The following is a 15,450-nucleotide window of genomic DNA, read 5'->3' as shown; positions in this document are numbered from 1 at the left end:
CTATCTTGCATTATATTGTAATTCCCAAACTTTTTGGCCTCAGGATCTATTTACATGCTTAAAAATTGTTGAGGACCTCAAGGAGTTTTTAGTTATGTGGGCTAAACCTATGAATATTTACCAATTTACATAGAAATAACAATTCCATATCATGTTAATATAACATTTTCTGAAAAATAAACATCTTTTCCAAAACCACAAGAGAGAGGGAGAGGGAGCGAGAGAGAGTTAATTTTTCAAATCCCTTTAGTACATGGCATAGTACAACACTGCAGATTTTACATCTGTTTGTGTGCTAAATAAGTTGTGATGACTTTGGTTGAAGGATATGAAGATTATCTGGGCTCATAAAGACACAGAGTTGGAAAAGAGAGGGCTGTTATAATAGCCTTTTCAGATAATTTTGGATATTCTTCTTTGATACTACACTAAAATTTGACAATTGGTACTTTCTTAAAAGGTTAGCTGCAGTATAGAATCTGAAATCATATCAATGACTTTTTTTGTACTCTGTGACATTAAAATTCATTGGTTTATCTCACATTTGGAAAGATTTTGTATCATCATGCATTCCAATACCCGGAAAATACTGGTTTTCTGAATTAGGCAGGTCTCCCAAATGTTGACCCAATTCATTACACAATATTTAAAAAGTTACAGTCACTACCAGCTTCATCAGGAAAGCTGCTGATGGAAAGCTACTGAATTCATGGACATGGATGCAAGTTTTTCAAAGTTCTATTTCTGAAAAGTTTGAAAGCTAGAATTTTATCACTAGCAATAAATACTGCTCATTGTTTACGTTAAAGTACCAAATCCATTTTGCTAATTTTCGAGAAACTGTCTGTCAGATATCCAGGTCTCACTAGCCACAGATTGTCTGACAGTTATTCTTTCAGGTAAAAATGGCATTTCATAAGGAAGGCGGCTAGTTTAGCTAATAACTCAGATAGTCACCTAGGATATGCATCCTTCAGGATATGCAGCCCCAGATCTTTATGAAGATATTTCATTTTGCCACACTGAATATTAAAAAGGTATATAATCAAGAGTTAAGGTTTAATAAAATTAATAACTTCTACAGTTTCACTGATGACATTCTTCAAGTTAAACTGACTTTTTTTTTTTAATGCAAGGGTGTAATGATGAAAATACAGTCACTGCTAACGTAATTCTGTGCCCTTGCCTTGGTTCTTACTGACGTCTCAGCAGTTCTTCTTGTGATTACTTTGGCACTATCAGTGCATATTAACGGAATTCCTCAGTGTTTGTGTGTTTTAACTTTAATCCAGTCTGTTCTTTGATCCGTGGACTCAGTGACACAAGCTGAGAAAAAGTGGGACAGACTTTTTGCATGGACAGACTATCTGCATGTTAAGTTTAAACTGGAAAACTGAAAATCATTTTTTTTTTAGATATGGGTAGATATATTTTCTTCATTGAAAGATAAAACACATTTTGAATAGGTACAGGTTGTTTTACTGATTCACAAAATTTGACAAAATAATGGCTCAATAATTCATGGTGGTCTTTACCACCATTCTCTGTCTAGCAAGACAAGCTTTCTTTCCAAAGAAGATACTCTTTTGAATTAAAGATTTTAAAATTTAAAAAATAAAAAAATAAAATAAAATAAAATTTAAAAAACACTAAAAATAAAAAAAAGAGTCTTCTCCAAAAAAAATAAACAATGTAATTATTTTCAAAAAAATAAAAATAAAAATAAATAAAATTTAAAAATTAAAAAAATAATAATGGCTTTTTTGCATATGCTTTATATTTTTTCTAAGAATTTCATTCACTCTTTCATATAACTTAAATATAATTATAAAATATAAAACAATTATACTGAAGCGCTGCCCAGTGACCACAGTATCAAGCATAAACAGAGACTAAATAGTTGAACCAAAAGCACCTCCATTCTTACATTCCAGTTGGGGAGATTAACAAGGAAACAGCAAATTTATAACTTTCTACAGGTAATTACTCTGTCTTGACTCTCCTGACATCCCATGTGGTAGGTAATTGTAGTAGGCAGAATAATGCCTCCCCCAGTCTTAGAGAAGGAAATGGCAACCCACTCCAGTGTGCTTGCCTGTAGAATCCCAGGGACAGCGGAGCCTGGTGGGCTGCTGTTTATGGGGTCACACAGAGTCAGACACGACTGAAGCAACTTAGCAGCAGCAAAGAAGTCTATCCTAATCCCCCAAATCTGTGAATATGTTGCCTTACATGGCAAACAGTGATTAAGTTAAGGATCCTGAGATATGAAATCATCCTAGATTATCTGAGTGGGCTGAATGTAATAACAAAGGTCCATATAGTAGGGAGACAGAAAAGTTAGAGGGAGAAGATGTGACAATGGAAGCAGAATTGGGAGTAATGCAGAGCCATGGGCCAAAAAACGTGGGAGCAAATTCTCTCCCATAGCCTCCACAAAGAATGCAATCCAGTCAATAGCTCACTGAGACCCAGCTTGGACTTTAGATCTCTAGCAACTATAAGATAAGATTTGTGTTGTTCAACTGTAAGATTTGTGTTGTTCAAAGCAACTAAGTTTGTAAAAAACTAAATATAGAACTATTATATGATCCAACAATCTCACTCCTGGACATAATAACCAGAGAAAACCATAATTAGGAAAATACAGGCACCCCAAAGTCCATTGCAACACTATTTATAATAGCCAAGACACAGAAAAATCCTAAATGTCCAAAAAGACGTGGTACATATATACAATGGATTATTACTCAGCCATATAAAAGAATGAAATGATGCTATTTGCAGCAACATGGATGGACCTAAAGATTGTCATACTGAGTGAAGTAAGTCAGACAGAGAAAGGTAATATCATGATATTTATATGTGGAAACTAAAAAGAAAATGGACTTATTTATAAAACAGAGTCACAGATGTAGAAAACAAACATCGTTTCCAGGAGGAAAAGGGGGAAGGGGTAAATTGAAGATTTGGATTGATATATACACACTGCTGCTGCTGCTGCTAAGTCGCTTCAGTTGTGTCCAACTCTGCGCAACCCCATAGATGGCAGCCCACCAGGCTCCCCCGTCCCTGGAATTCTCCAGGCAAGAACACAGGAGTGGGGTGCCATTTCCTTCTCCAATGCATGAAAGTAAATAGTGAAAGTGAAGTCTCTCAGTCGTGTCCAACTCTTCGTGACCCAGTGGACTGCAGCCTACGAGGCTCCTCCGTCCATGGGATTTTCCAGGCAAGAGTACTGGAGTGGGGTGCCATTACCTTCTCTGATATACACACTACTATATATAAAATAATTAATAAGGACATACTGTATAGCACAAAGAACTCAATACTCTGTAATGATCTATATGGGGAAAGAGTCTAAAAAAGAGTGGATATATGCATATACATATATATATCAGTTATATATATAACTGATTCACTTTGCTGTATATCTGGAACTAACAAAACATTGTAAATCAAATATACTCCAACAAAAATTATAGAAAAAATCAGCAACTCAGTTTATGGTAAGTTTATTACAGCAGCAGGAAACTAATACAGTTGGGCATCATTACTGGTCCTGTTTGACAGATGAAAAAAATGAGTGAAATGTTCACATGACCTAAACCACATACATTGTGGAGAAAGTACAAAATGGTATAACTCCCATGGAGGACATTTTAATATTATCTATCAAAATTATCAATGCATTTACTCCAGTTTCCTACCTAAGGCAGATATACCTACTTGCATGAAATGGCACGTGTTCAAGTCCATTTACAGCAGCATCATTCATTAGAGCAAAATATCAGATACAATCCAATTAACAGAATAGAGAGCCCAGAAATAAACCCACACATCTACAGACAATTAATCTTTGACAAAGGAGGCAAAAATAAAGAATGGAGAAAAGACATTCTCCTCAGCAAGTAATGTTGGGAAAGCTGGACAGACCTCACATCACACACAAAAATAAATTCAAAATGTCCTCTCAGTCTAAGTTCAGTTGCTCAGTCATGTCCGACTCTTTGTGACCCCAAGAACAGCAGCACACCAGGCCTCCCTGTCCATCACCAACTCCTGGAGTTTACTCAAACTCATGTCCATTGAGTCAGTGTTGCCATCCAACCATCTCATCCTCTGTCATCCCCTTCTCTTACCTTCAATCTTTCCCAGCATCAGGGTCTTTTCAAATGAGTCAGCTCTTCACATAAGGTGGCCAAAGTATTAGAGTTTCAGCTTCATCATCAGTCCTTACAATGAACACCCAGGACTTTAGGATGGACTGGTTGGGTCTCCTCGCAGTCCAAGGGACTCTCAAGAGTCTTCTCCAACACCACAGTCCAAAAGCATCAATTCTTCGGCACTCAGCTTTCTTTACAGTCCAACTCTCACATCCATACATGACCACTGGAAAAACCATAGCCAATACCTGATTGACCTTTGTTGGCAAAGTAATGTCTCTGCTTTTTAATATGCTGTCTAGGTTGGTCATAACATTCCTTCCAAGGAGTAAGCGTCTTTTAATTTCATGGCTGCAATCACCATCTGCAGTGATTTTGAAGCCCCCAAAAATAAAGTCTGACACTGTTTCCACTGTTTTCCCACCTATTTGCCATGAAGTGATGGGACCAGATGCCATGATCTTCATTTTCTGAATGTTGAGCTTTAAGCCAACTTTTTCACTCTCCTCTTTCACTTTCATCAAGAGGCTCTTTAGTTCTTCTTCACTTTCTGCCATAAGGGTGGTGTTATCTGCATATCTGAGGTTATTGATATTTCTCCTGGCAATCTTGATTCCAGCTTGTGCTTCTTGCAGCCCAGCATTTCTCATGATGTACTCTGCATATAAGTTAAATAAGCAGGGTGACAATATACAGCCTTGACGTACTCCTTTTCCTATTTGGAACCAGTCTGTTGTTCTATGTCCAGTTCTAACTGTTGCTTCCTGACCTACATACAGGTTTCTCAAGAGTCAGGTCAGGTGGTCTGGTATTCCCATCTCTTTAAGAATTTTCCACGGTTTATTGTGATCCACACAGTCAAAGGCTTTGGCATAGTCAATAAAGCAGAAATAGATATTTCTCTGGAACTCTCTTGCTTTTTCCATGATCTAGTGGATGTCGGCAATTTGATCTCTGGTTCCTCTGCCTTTTCTAAAGCCAGCTTGAACATCTGGAAGTTCATGGTTCACGTATTGCTGAAGCCTGATTTGGAAAATTTTGAGCATTACTTTACTAGCATGTGCTGCTGCTGCTGCTGCTAAGTCACTTCAGTCATGTCCGACTCTGTGCGACCCCATAGAGGGCAGCCCACCAGGCTCCCCCGTCCCTGGGATTCTCCAGGCAAGAACACAGGAGTGGGTTGCCATTTCCTACTCCAATGCACAAAAGTGAAAAGTGAAAAGTGAAAGGGAAGTCACTCAGTCGTGTCTGACTCTTAGTGACCCCATGGACTGCAGCCCACCAGGCTCCTCTGTCCATGGGATTTTCCAGGCAAGAGTACTGGAGTGGGGTGCCATTGCCTTCTCCGCATGTGAGATGAGTGCAGTTATGTGGTAGTTTGAACATTCTTTGGCATTGCTTTTCTTTGGAATTGGAATGAAAACTGACCTTTTCCGGTCCTGTGGCCACTACTGAGTTTTCCAAATTTGCTGGCATATGGAGTGCAGCACTTTCACAGCATCATCTTTCAGGATTTGAAATAGCTCAACTGGAATTTCATTACCTCCACTAGCTTTGTTCATAGTGATGCTTTCTAAGGCCCACTTGACTTCACATTCCAGGATGTCTGGCTCTAGGTGAATGATCACACCATTGTGATTATCTGGGTCATGAAGATCTTTTTTGTATAGTTCTTCTGTGTATTCTTGCCACCTCTTCTTAATATTTTCTGCTTCTGTTAGGTCCCTACCATTTCTGTCCTTTATTGATCCATCTTTGCATGAAATGTTCCCTTGGTATCTCTAATTTTATTGAAGAGATCTCTAGTCTTTCCCATTCTATTGTTTTCCTCTATTTCTTTGCATTGATCACTGAGGAAGGCTTTCTTATCTCTCCTTGCTATTCTTCGGAACTCTGCATTCAGATGCTTATATCTTTCCTTTTCTCCTTTGCTTTTCATTTCTCTTCTTTTCACAGTTATTTGTAAGGTCTCCTCAGACAGCCATTTGGCTTTTTTGCATTTCGTTTCCATGGGGATGTCTCCTGTACAATGTCATGAACCTCATTCCATAGTTCATCAGGCACTCTATCTATCAGATCTAGGCCCTTAAATCTATTTCTCACTTCCACTGTATAATCATAAGGGATTGGATTTAGGTCATACCTGAGTGGTCTCGCGGTTTTCCCCATGTTCTTCAATTTAAGTCTGAATTTGGTAATAAGGAGTTCATGATCTGAGCCACCGTCAGCTCCTGGTCTTGTTTTTGCTGACTGTATAGAGCTTCTCCGTCTTTGGCTTAACAACTTTAATATAACACAGGACACCATAAAACTCCTAGAAGAGAACATAGACAAAACATTCTCTGACATAAATCATGGCAATGTTTTTCTAGGTCAGTCTCCCAAGGCAATAGCAATAAAAGCAAAAGTAACCAAAAGGGACCTAACCAAATTTACAAGCTTTGGCACAGCAAAAGAAAACTTATGAACTGGGGGAAAATATTTGCAAACGGTGTGACTGACAAAGGCTTAATTTCCAAAATACACAAATAGCTCATACAACTCAGTAACAAAAAACAAACAAACGAATGTAAAATAATGAGCAGAAGACCTAAATAGACATTTTTCCAAAGAAGACTTACAGATGGTCAATTGACACATGAAAAGAGGCTCATTATCCCTTATTATTAGAGAAATGCAAATAAAACTGTGTTGTGGCACCACTTTACATTAGTCAGAATGGCCATCATTAAAAAGTTTATAAATAATAAATGTTGGAGAGTGTAGCAAAATGTGAACCCTCCTACACTGTTGGTGGGAATGTAAATTGGTGCAGTCACGATGGAAAACATTATGGAGGTCCCTTAAAAAACTAACAGTAAAGTTACCATATGATCTAGCAATCCCACTCTTGGGCATATATTTGGAGAAAACTCTTATTCGAAAAGATACAAGTGTCCCAATATTCATAGCAGCACTGTTTACAATAGCCAAGACATAGAAACAGCTTAAATGTCCATTGACAGATAAGTGGATAAAGACACGGAAAATATATACAATGGAATATTACTCAGCCATAAAAAGAATGAAATAACACCATTTGCAGCAACATGGATGGACCTAGAGATTGTCATATGAGTGAAGTGAGTCAGAGAAAGAGAAATATCATATTTCTCTTATATCATATTCCATTTATATGTGGAATCTATGATGGAAATGAATTTATTTACAAAACAGAAATAGACTCACAGACATAGAAAACAAATCCATGGTTACCAAAGAGGAAAGGAGAGTGAGAGATAAATCAGGAGGTTTCGGATTAACAAACTACTATATATGAAACAGATAAGCAACAAGGTCCTACTATAGAGCACAGGGAACTATATTTAATATCTTGCAGTAATCTATAATGGAAAAGAATATGAAAAAGCATATATACATAGCTGAATCACTTTGCTATACACCATAAACTAACACACTGTAAATCAACTACACTTCAATAAGATTGCTTTTAAAAAGAAACAATCCAGTTGTTTATCTCTAGGGGAGTAAAAAGGCATAGGAACCAGAGATCAAATTGCCAACATCCGTTGGATCATCAAAAAAGCAAGAGAGTTCCAGAAAAACATCTATTTCTGCTTTATTGACTATGCCAAAGCCTTTGATTGTGTGGATCACAACAAACTGTGGGAAATTCTTAAAGAGATGGGAATACCAGACCACCTTATCTGCCTCCTGCAACCTTATCTATCTCCTTAAAAAGCAGAGACATTACTTTGCCAACAAAGGTCCGTCTTGTCAAAGCTATTTTTTTTTTCCAAGTAGTCATGTATGGATGTGAGAGTTGGACTATAAAGAAAGCTGAGCACTGAAGAATTGACGCTTTTGAACTGTGGTGTTGGAGAAGACTCTTGAGAGTCCCTTGGACTGCAAGGAGATCCAACCAGTCCATCCTAAAGGAAATCAGTCCTGAATACTCATTGGAAGGACTGATGCTGAAGCTGAAACTCCTTTGGCCACCTGATACAAAGAGCTGACTCATTGGAAAAGACCCTGATGCTGGAAAAGATTGAAGGAGGGAGGAGAAGGGGACGACAGAGGATGAGATGGTTGGATGGCATCACTGACTCAATGGACCTGAGTCTGAGTAAACTCCGGGAGTTGGTAATGGACAGGGAGGCCTGGTGTGTTGCAGTCCATGGGGTTGTAAAGAGTCAGATATGACCAAGCGACTGAACTGAACTGAGGGGAGTAAGGAAATAAACTTCACAGTAGAATAGTATGCAGCTATAGAAAAGAATGAGGAAGCTCTCTACATACTGATATGGAAAGATCTCCAAGATACACTGCTAAGTGAAAAAAATATATAGTGTGCTACCTTTTGTGTATGAAAAGGGAGAAAATAAGAATATATTATTTTTATTTGCTTATTTTTGAATAAAATACTGGAAGGACACACCCACAACTAACACAGAAAATAAGGCTGTGTGAAATGAGGAATGGATGGGGAGAGGGGTGGGGGAAAATTTTTTTCAATATATATATTTTTTTAATATCTGGTTTTAACTATGTGAATGTGCTATCCTATGTTTTTCTAATTAATTTTGAAGTGAGTTTAAATAACTAGCTGGTGGAAGGTTGTGCAATCAATTATAACAATAAAAGCAACAAAAGCACAGTGGCACCAGTTACCCCTTACGCACCAGGCACTTTCAGGTGTGTCTTATTAAACCCTAACAATACCCATGTCAGGCAGGGATCCTTATTCTATTTATAGATGGAGAAACTGAAGCTCAGAGAGGTTGATACTTGCTTGAGGTCACTCAGCTTGTAAGCAGAAGAGTTGACGTCCCAGCTTGTATCTCTCTGATTCCAAAGCCCACACTTTTGGCCACCAGGCTGCAGTGTCTAGAAACCATGTTTTTTTAATTCTAGCACTAGTGCTCTCAATATGAGAACATAGCTTGTTGTACACAAATTGTTGACAGATTAAAGTGAGAGACAAATTGGCTAAGTGAAATATAAGCATTTACCCTTTTTCTGCCATGCTCTTTTGCGAGGCTTTGGAGAACCTGATTTGGGGACAACTCATTGTTTCTTAAATCTGTACAATTTGATAGTCAAAGCAGATTCATCAGTATTTGCACCACAAAATTATATTGACAGGTGCTTCCTTACTGCCCCGGGCCACGATCTGAGTCCTGACCTCCTGAGTTCTCCACCTGCCCTCCAGATCAGTCTCTAACATTTACAGGGCCTGGGGCAAGGGAATTCCCAGGTGGCGCTAGTATTAAAGAACCAACCTGCCAATGGAGGAGACAAAGAGACTCAGGTTTGGTACCCAGGGGGCCCTATTTCCATCCCTGGTCAGGGAACTAGATCCCACATGCTGAAACTAAGAGTTCACATGCTACAATTAAAAAAAAAAAAATGGATTCTGAAAAAAAAGATCCCATGTGCTGCAACTAAGACACAGTGCAGCCTAAATAAATACATATATAAATAATTTTAAAATTAAAAAGATAAATGGAGATCTATGTGCCATAATTATGAATATTTATAAGGAAAACCAGCCTAAGAAACTGCGGAATATATTCTATCCAAACTACTTTTACAAATATACCTTCAGAACCATGTGGAAAGGCAAGTTTGAAGTTAAAATTCTTGGGTTCTTAAAGGTTCTGTGCCCAATCATGATCCTGCAGAGAGCCCTGGTCCCCAGACCATGAAATATGCCCCTTTCTCTTCTTACCTCTAGGTCCCCTCCTGGTCTCAGACTCCCAGCCCACATGCCCAGGCTCCATTTACACACCTCCAAATAGCCACTCCTTGGTCACACTTTGGGCCTAGAGGTATGCATGCAGTGGCACAATCTGTGCTACCCAAGACCCAGCAGGAGACCCACACAGACCCTAGAAGCAAGCTCAGAACCCTTGGGAATTTCAGGACTGTGTCTAAATGGTGAGAAGGAGGCCTACAACGGGGCATGGCCCCTTGATCTCTGGGAGTCCTCACTCTGTAGGGGTGCTGAGACCAGAGGAGAGACAGGAGCCAAAGTCCATTAAAGCATGGAGCCCAGGGAAGGAAACCCTCTTTCTTGAGCCCCAAAGAAATACTGCCTGCCCTAGAAGTGTACACAGAAGTGATCCTAGGACTTGGACCAAATTCAGAACTCAAGCCCAATCAGACATTTACTGAACAGGAGACAGCAGTAAGGAAAAAGAATCACAGGTTTCACGATAAACTCATGTGTTAGACAAGCAAGCAGTGTGGGAAAACGACTCGGCAGACCCCAAATTTCACTGCAGTGGGGCTGTCTTGGACATGACTAAGCTCGATTTCAAAACATGAGCAGGTGAGCAATGATGAAAACTTACCTCTTTCCTTCTTGTTTTTAACGTTTTCAGAACAGTTAAGCCCTGCACACACATTGTTCACACTGGAAATCATTTACTCCTAGTATGAAAGTTCAATTTGTTTGGACTCTGTAAGTAAAAGGAACTAGATGTCTATCAGTTTCCTAAAATAATGGGGGTTTGTTGTAAGGTTTTGTTGGGTCAGATTATTAACGTAAGTGGATCTCTAAACCTTCCTCTCTTCCAACACCACACACGAGTCCAGCTGGGTCTGCTTACACAGATCCCCACCCCTGTATTGCTAAATCAGATTTTGCAGATTTTGAAATGCAGAATGGGGAGAAAAGGAAAAGAAGGGGAAAAAACTAGAAATCCAAAGACTGGATCTGGGGCAGAATTAGAGTTTTATGTAGGAAAAACATTTTTTAAAAAAATTAACTGGGAGTTTGGGATTGACATGTACACACTGCTATATTTAAATTAGATAACCAACAAGCACTGGGAATTCTGCTCGATACTCAGCAATAACCTAAATGGGAAAAGAATTTGAAAGAATAGATACATACATACGAATAACTGAATCATTGCCATGCATCTGAAACTAACACAACATTGTTAATCAACTCTATTGCAAAATAAAATGAAAAATTTTTTGAAAAACTGGGATGTTTGTGGGCTTCCCCAGCAGCTCAGTGGTAAAGAATCCGCCTGCAAATGCAGGAGATAATAGGTTTGATATCCGGCCTGCTAAGATCCCACAGGCCTCAGAGCAATTAAGCCCGTGTGCCAGAACTATGGAACCTGTGCTCTAGGGCCCAGGAGCCACAGCTACTGACGCTCACGTACCCTAGAGCCTGTGCTCAAAACAAGAGAAGCCACGGCAATGAGAGGCCCATGCACCACAACTGGAGAGGAGCTCCCGCTCGCCACAACTAGAGAAAAGCCCATGCAGCAGCAAAGACCCAGCCTGGCCACAAATAAATAAATGAAACTATTTTTTAAAAATTAAGATGTTTTATTTTGGTCTACGTGTCCACTTCACAGTGTTTGAGATCTACAAGTTGCAGACTCAAGTCATGTTGAAATTAATTTAATTGCTGGGACACATTCTCTTGGTTATCTGATGAGACCCTATGGGAGAAGGCTTCATGAGCTTACAGGTGTCTGTAGGAATAAGCATTTGGGACTCTCACATAGATGTATGGGAACATCTATATTAATACATCCATGGTTATCAGAACATAATGCAATAATTGTAGAGGTGGTTTAGGATCAAAAGCAGCTTCAATAACTCTCATCAACTACTATATGACTCTATATACCCACATCTTGTCTCTAATCACCCCTGCCACTACCAACTGACCAGCCAGGGTTTTCCTCAGTCCCTGGCTCTGATGATTTCATGCCTTCTGCATGCTAGTCTCTTTCTGTGTGTATTTTTTTGGTTCCAGCCATTGGTTGATAATTAAAGCAGTTTGCAAATCCTCTAGTTCTCTTCCTTCTAAGAAAATAAGATTGTGTTTACCAGCCCACTAGAAGTTATGTGGGGCCGTATGATTCTCTTTGGCCAGCACAATTGAGTAGAAGTGACACATGTCAGCTCCAGGGGTAACTTTAAGAGTCAGGGTGTGCTTCACCACACACTCCCTGTGTCCTCTGCTGTGATCATGGCCAGGATGTCCCAGACAGTGGCTGCTCCATCAGGCTGAGTCTCAGAGTGAGGAAGCTGACATTGACATTGGAAACTGAGCACCTAGACAACCTACAACAAACACGTGGCCCAAACAAGAAATAAACCTCTGTTTCCTTCAACCATGGAGATCTGGGGCTTGTTCGTTACTGCAGCAGAAGCTAGCCCAATTAGCCCTATAAATTATTCTAACGTTCACTGAAGTCTGAGCACCACTGACCCAACCTTATCCCGTTTGATTCTGCTTCCTTCCATTATTTGGCGCTCTGTGTACAGAAATAAAACACAAGAGAGAATCTGTTTGGTCCAATTGAATCACCATCAATCTACTGGGCAGAACTCTTATACCACAATACTTTACAGGCCACTGTCCAGACCATAAAGTGATTGACTTGGGCCGTGTGTCTCCTCCAGGTTCAGCCAGCCCTGTTGCCAGAGGACACAGTTGGAGGGGGCAGAAATGATCAGTGACACAGAGCATGGCTACACATGCCTACATAAACACCTAGAACTCCCCACTCAGCATCAGTCAAGGGTATAGTAATCCAGAAGGGCCTGTATGTGTAGCATGAATGTCCTCCGCAGTAAATTATAACAAGTATAGAATATAGGACAACAAAACAGAAGACTTCAAAGAAGTCGTGATGGATTCTATGGAGCTGTCTTAACAATCATTTCCCATCTTCCTCTTTCCTATTTTAGTTTGCCTTCTGCCAACTGTCAGCTTCCAGAGTTTTACAGCTTAAACCTTTTATGGTTTATTAGCCCAGTGTTTCTGAATCTTGGTGCACATTAGAATCACCTGAGGAACTGTTTAAACTACCAGACCTTTCACTTCTGAATCTTGTTTGGGGATTTGGGAGGAAGGGTATTTGTATGAAAGCTTTATCAAGGAAGAAGACAGGGTATACAGCTAAATTCGAATTTCAGATAAATAATGAATTTTTTAGTATAAGTATGCCCCATGCAATATTTGAGAAATACTTATACTATAAACATTATAAATTCAAATTTAACTAGACCTCCCTGGACAGGGAAACCAGGGACAAGGGCAGCGGCTGGAGGGAGGTAGAGCAACATTTTTAAAGTTCCCCTAGTGATTACCACTTGGGAATTAAGATTGAGAATCTCTGGTCTTTCTCAATCCATCCTCAACCTCGTGGGATAAAAGTTATTATTTTCTATCATTAGAGCTCTGAGTAAGTCTAGAATTGAATTATTCTTTTTCAAATATACTTTAGATGATGGATTTCACATTCATTCACTTCTGCTTCTCTCCTCCATAGCACTGTGAAAGCATGCAATGACTGACAGCCGTAGCATTGACTTTATGAGTGGATAACACATAATCTCCCAATATGGAAATGCTTACCACCTCATTTCTGAATTAGGCATCAATTATGGCAATTGTGAATGAAGAGAGAGAGGAGAGCTGATCTCTGAGTCAAAGTCACAGTAGGGGAAAAAAAAAGAATAAAATCCAAGTGTACCACTAGATTTTAGGTTGACACTCAATAAATCTGATTTAGAGTGAGCCAATCATTTTTCCTGACTTCCATGAGACATAGCTCTCTATGAATGTGGAATCTTACTAGGTTACACTGATCTGGCAAAAGCTAATGTAATCAGAGGAGATCCTGGATTGAATCTTAATTTTTGGTTTCTGCAGTTGATTTGAAAAATAATTCAGGGGGCAACTGGAGTAGAACATACAGCACTGTGGGATTACTGACTCAATCGTTTAAGGAAACAGGTAAGCTACATGCTAAGGTTATCAAAGTGAGACGAAAATATTAGGTAACCTATGATAAAATTCCCTAGATAGGACAAACCACTGTGATTCACAGAAAAAGATGACATTAGTTATAGTGACTTTTGAGACCACATTATAAATTCCTTTAAAATATATTTTTATAAACCTTTCCAATGATTAGAGTATTATAACTTCATTATGAGATATTTTGAAAATACAGAAATTAAAAAAACAATTCAGAATTTCACTACTCTAATAGAACCACTTTGTGCATTTATATTTTTTCACCTTGAGGAGTGTCTTTATTTGATCTAATGCCTCTTTTTTTTTTTTTTTTTGGCCATGCCACACGGTTTGTGTAATCTGTTCTCAGACTAGAAACTGAATCTGAGCCCCTAGCAGTAGAAGCTCAGAGTCCTGATCACTGGACCACCAGGGAATTCCCTTTAATGCTTTTTAAAAATATTTTTTAATTATTTTAAAAGATTTTTATAGTAGTTGATTTATGGGCTTCCCAGGTGGTGCTTGGAGAAGGTGATGGCACCTCACTCCAGTACTCTTGCCTGGAAAATCCCATGGACAGAGGAGCCTGGTAGGCTGCAGTCCATGGGGTCGTGAAGAGTCAGACATGACTGAGCAACTTCACTTTCACTTTTTACTTTCATGCATTGGAGAAGGAAATGGCAACCCACTCCAGTGTTCTTGCCTGGAGAATCCCAGGGACGGGGGAGCCTGGTGGGCTGCCGTCTATGGGGTCGCACAGAGTCGGACACGACTGAAGCGACTTAGCAGTAGCAGCAGCAGGTAGTGCTAGCGGTAAAGAACCTGCCTGCTAATGCAGGAGCCACAGGAGATATGGGTTCAATCCCTGGGTCAGGGAGATCCTCTGGAGGAGGGCACAGCAACCCCCTCCATATTCTTGCCTGGATAATCCAGTGGATAGAGGAGTCTGGCGGGTTACAGTCCATAAGGTCCCAAAGAGTTGGAAACAACTGAAGCAGCTTAGCAAGCATGCACCCATATTTGATTTTGAATGTTGTGTTAGTTTCTGCTATACAGCAAAGAGAATCAGTTATACCTATACCCACTCTTTTTTAGATCCTTTTCCCATATAGTTCATTACAGAACATTGAGAAGAGTTCCCTGCGCTATACAGTCAGTTCTTATTAGTTATCTATTTTATATATAGCAGTGTGTATATGTCAATCCCAGTGTCCCAATCTATCCACCCACCTCACTGTGTGCATTTATAGCTGTATTTTCTTCCAGACTAAAAATTCCTTTGTGTGTTTTCAAGTGGTTTTCCATTAAATATTCTGAAGGTCCAACTTCACTATAGCCTCTATGCTGGTGTTCATCCCCTAGCAACAACTCAAATGCTGTTCCTTTCTTTTCTTTTCAAACTTCTAGCCCTGACTCAGTAGATGATCTCAATTCTCACTTCAGAAAGACCAGGTATATTAGCAGCCCTTGATGGCTGAGGCTTTGGACATCGCAGCCCCATTG

The 15,450-nt window shown here is 39.5% G+C and overlaps 1 protein-coding gene and 1 long non-coding RNA gene across 4 annotated transcripts in view; one reads left to right on the top strand and one right to left on the bottom strand.

The window, feature by feature from the left end:
- Positions 1-15,450, bottom strand: part of LOC138434011 (uncharacterized) — a 110,762-nt gene that overhangs the window by 13,525 nt on the left and 81,787 nt on the right. Inside the window, exons 1-2 of one of the 2 annotated variants that reach the window (XR_011254599.1) lie at positions 10,523-10,668; positions 6,310-6,480 (exon numbers count right to left, since the gene is read on the bottom strand). This is a non-coding gene — a long non-coding RNA (uncharacterized lncRNA). Of the gene's footprint in view, positions 1-6,309; positions 6,481-10,522; positions 10,669-15,450 lie in introns of those variants that run through there. The other variant, XR_011254598.1, reaches the window with a different exon arrangement.
- Positions 1-15,450, top strand: part of ACMSD (aminocarboxymuconate semialdehyde decarboxylase) — an 88,708-nt gene that overhangs the window by 2,941 nt on the left and 70,317 nt on the right. The gene's annotated exons all lie outside the window — the stretch shown is intronic.

This window comes from Ovis canadensis, chromosome 2, assembly GCF_042477335.2.
Source record: "Ovis canadensis isolate MfBH-ARS-UI-01 breed Bighorn chromosome 2, ARS-UI_OviCan_v2, whole genome shotgun sequence".
In the NCBI taxonomy this organism is placed as follows: domain Eukaryota; kingdom Metazoa; phylum Chordata; class Mammalia; order Artiodactyla; family Bovidae; genus Ovis; species Ovis canadensis.
This window is presented reverse-complemented; position numbering and strand designations above follow the sequence as displayed.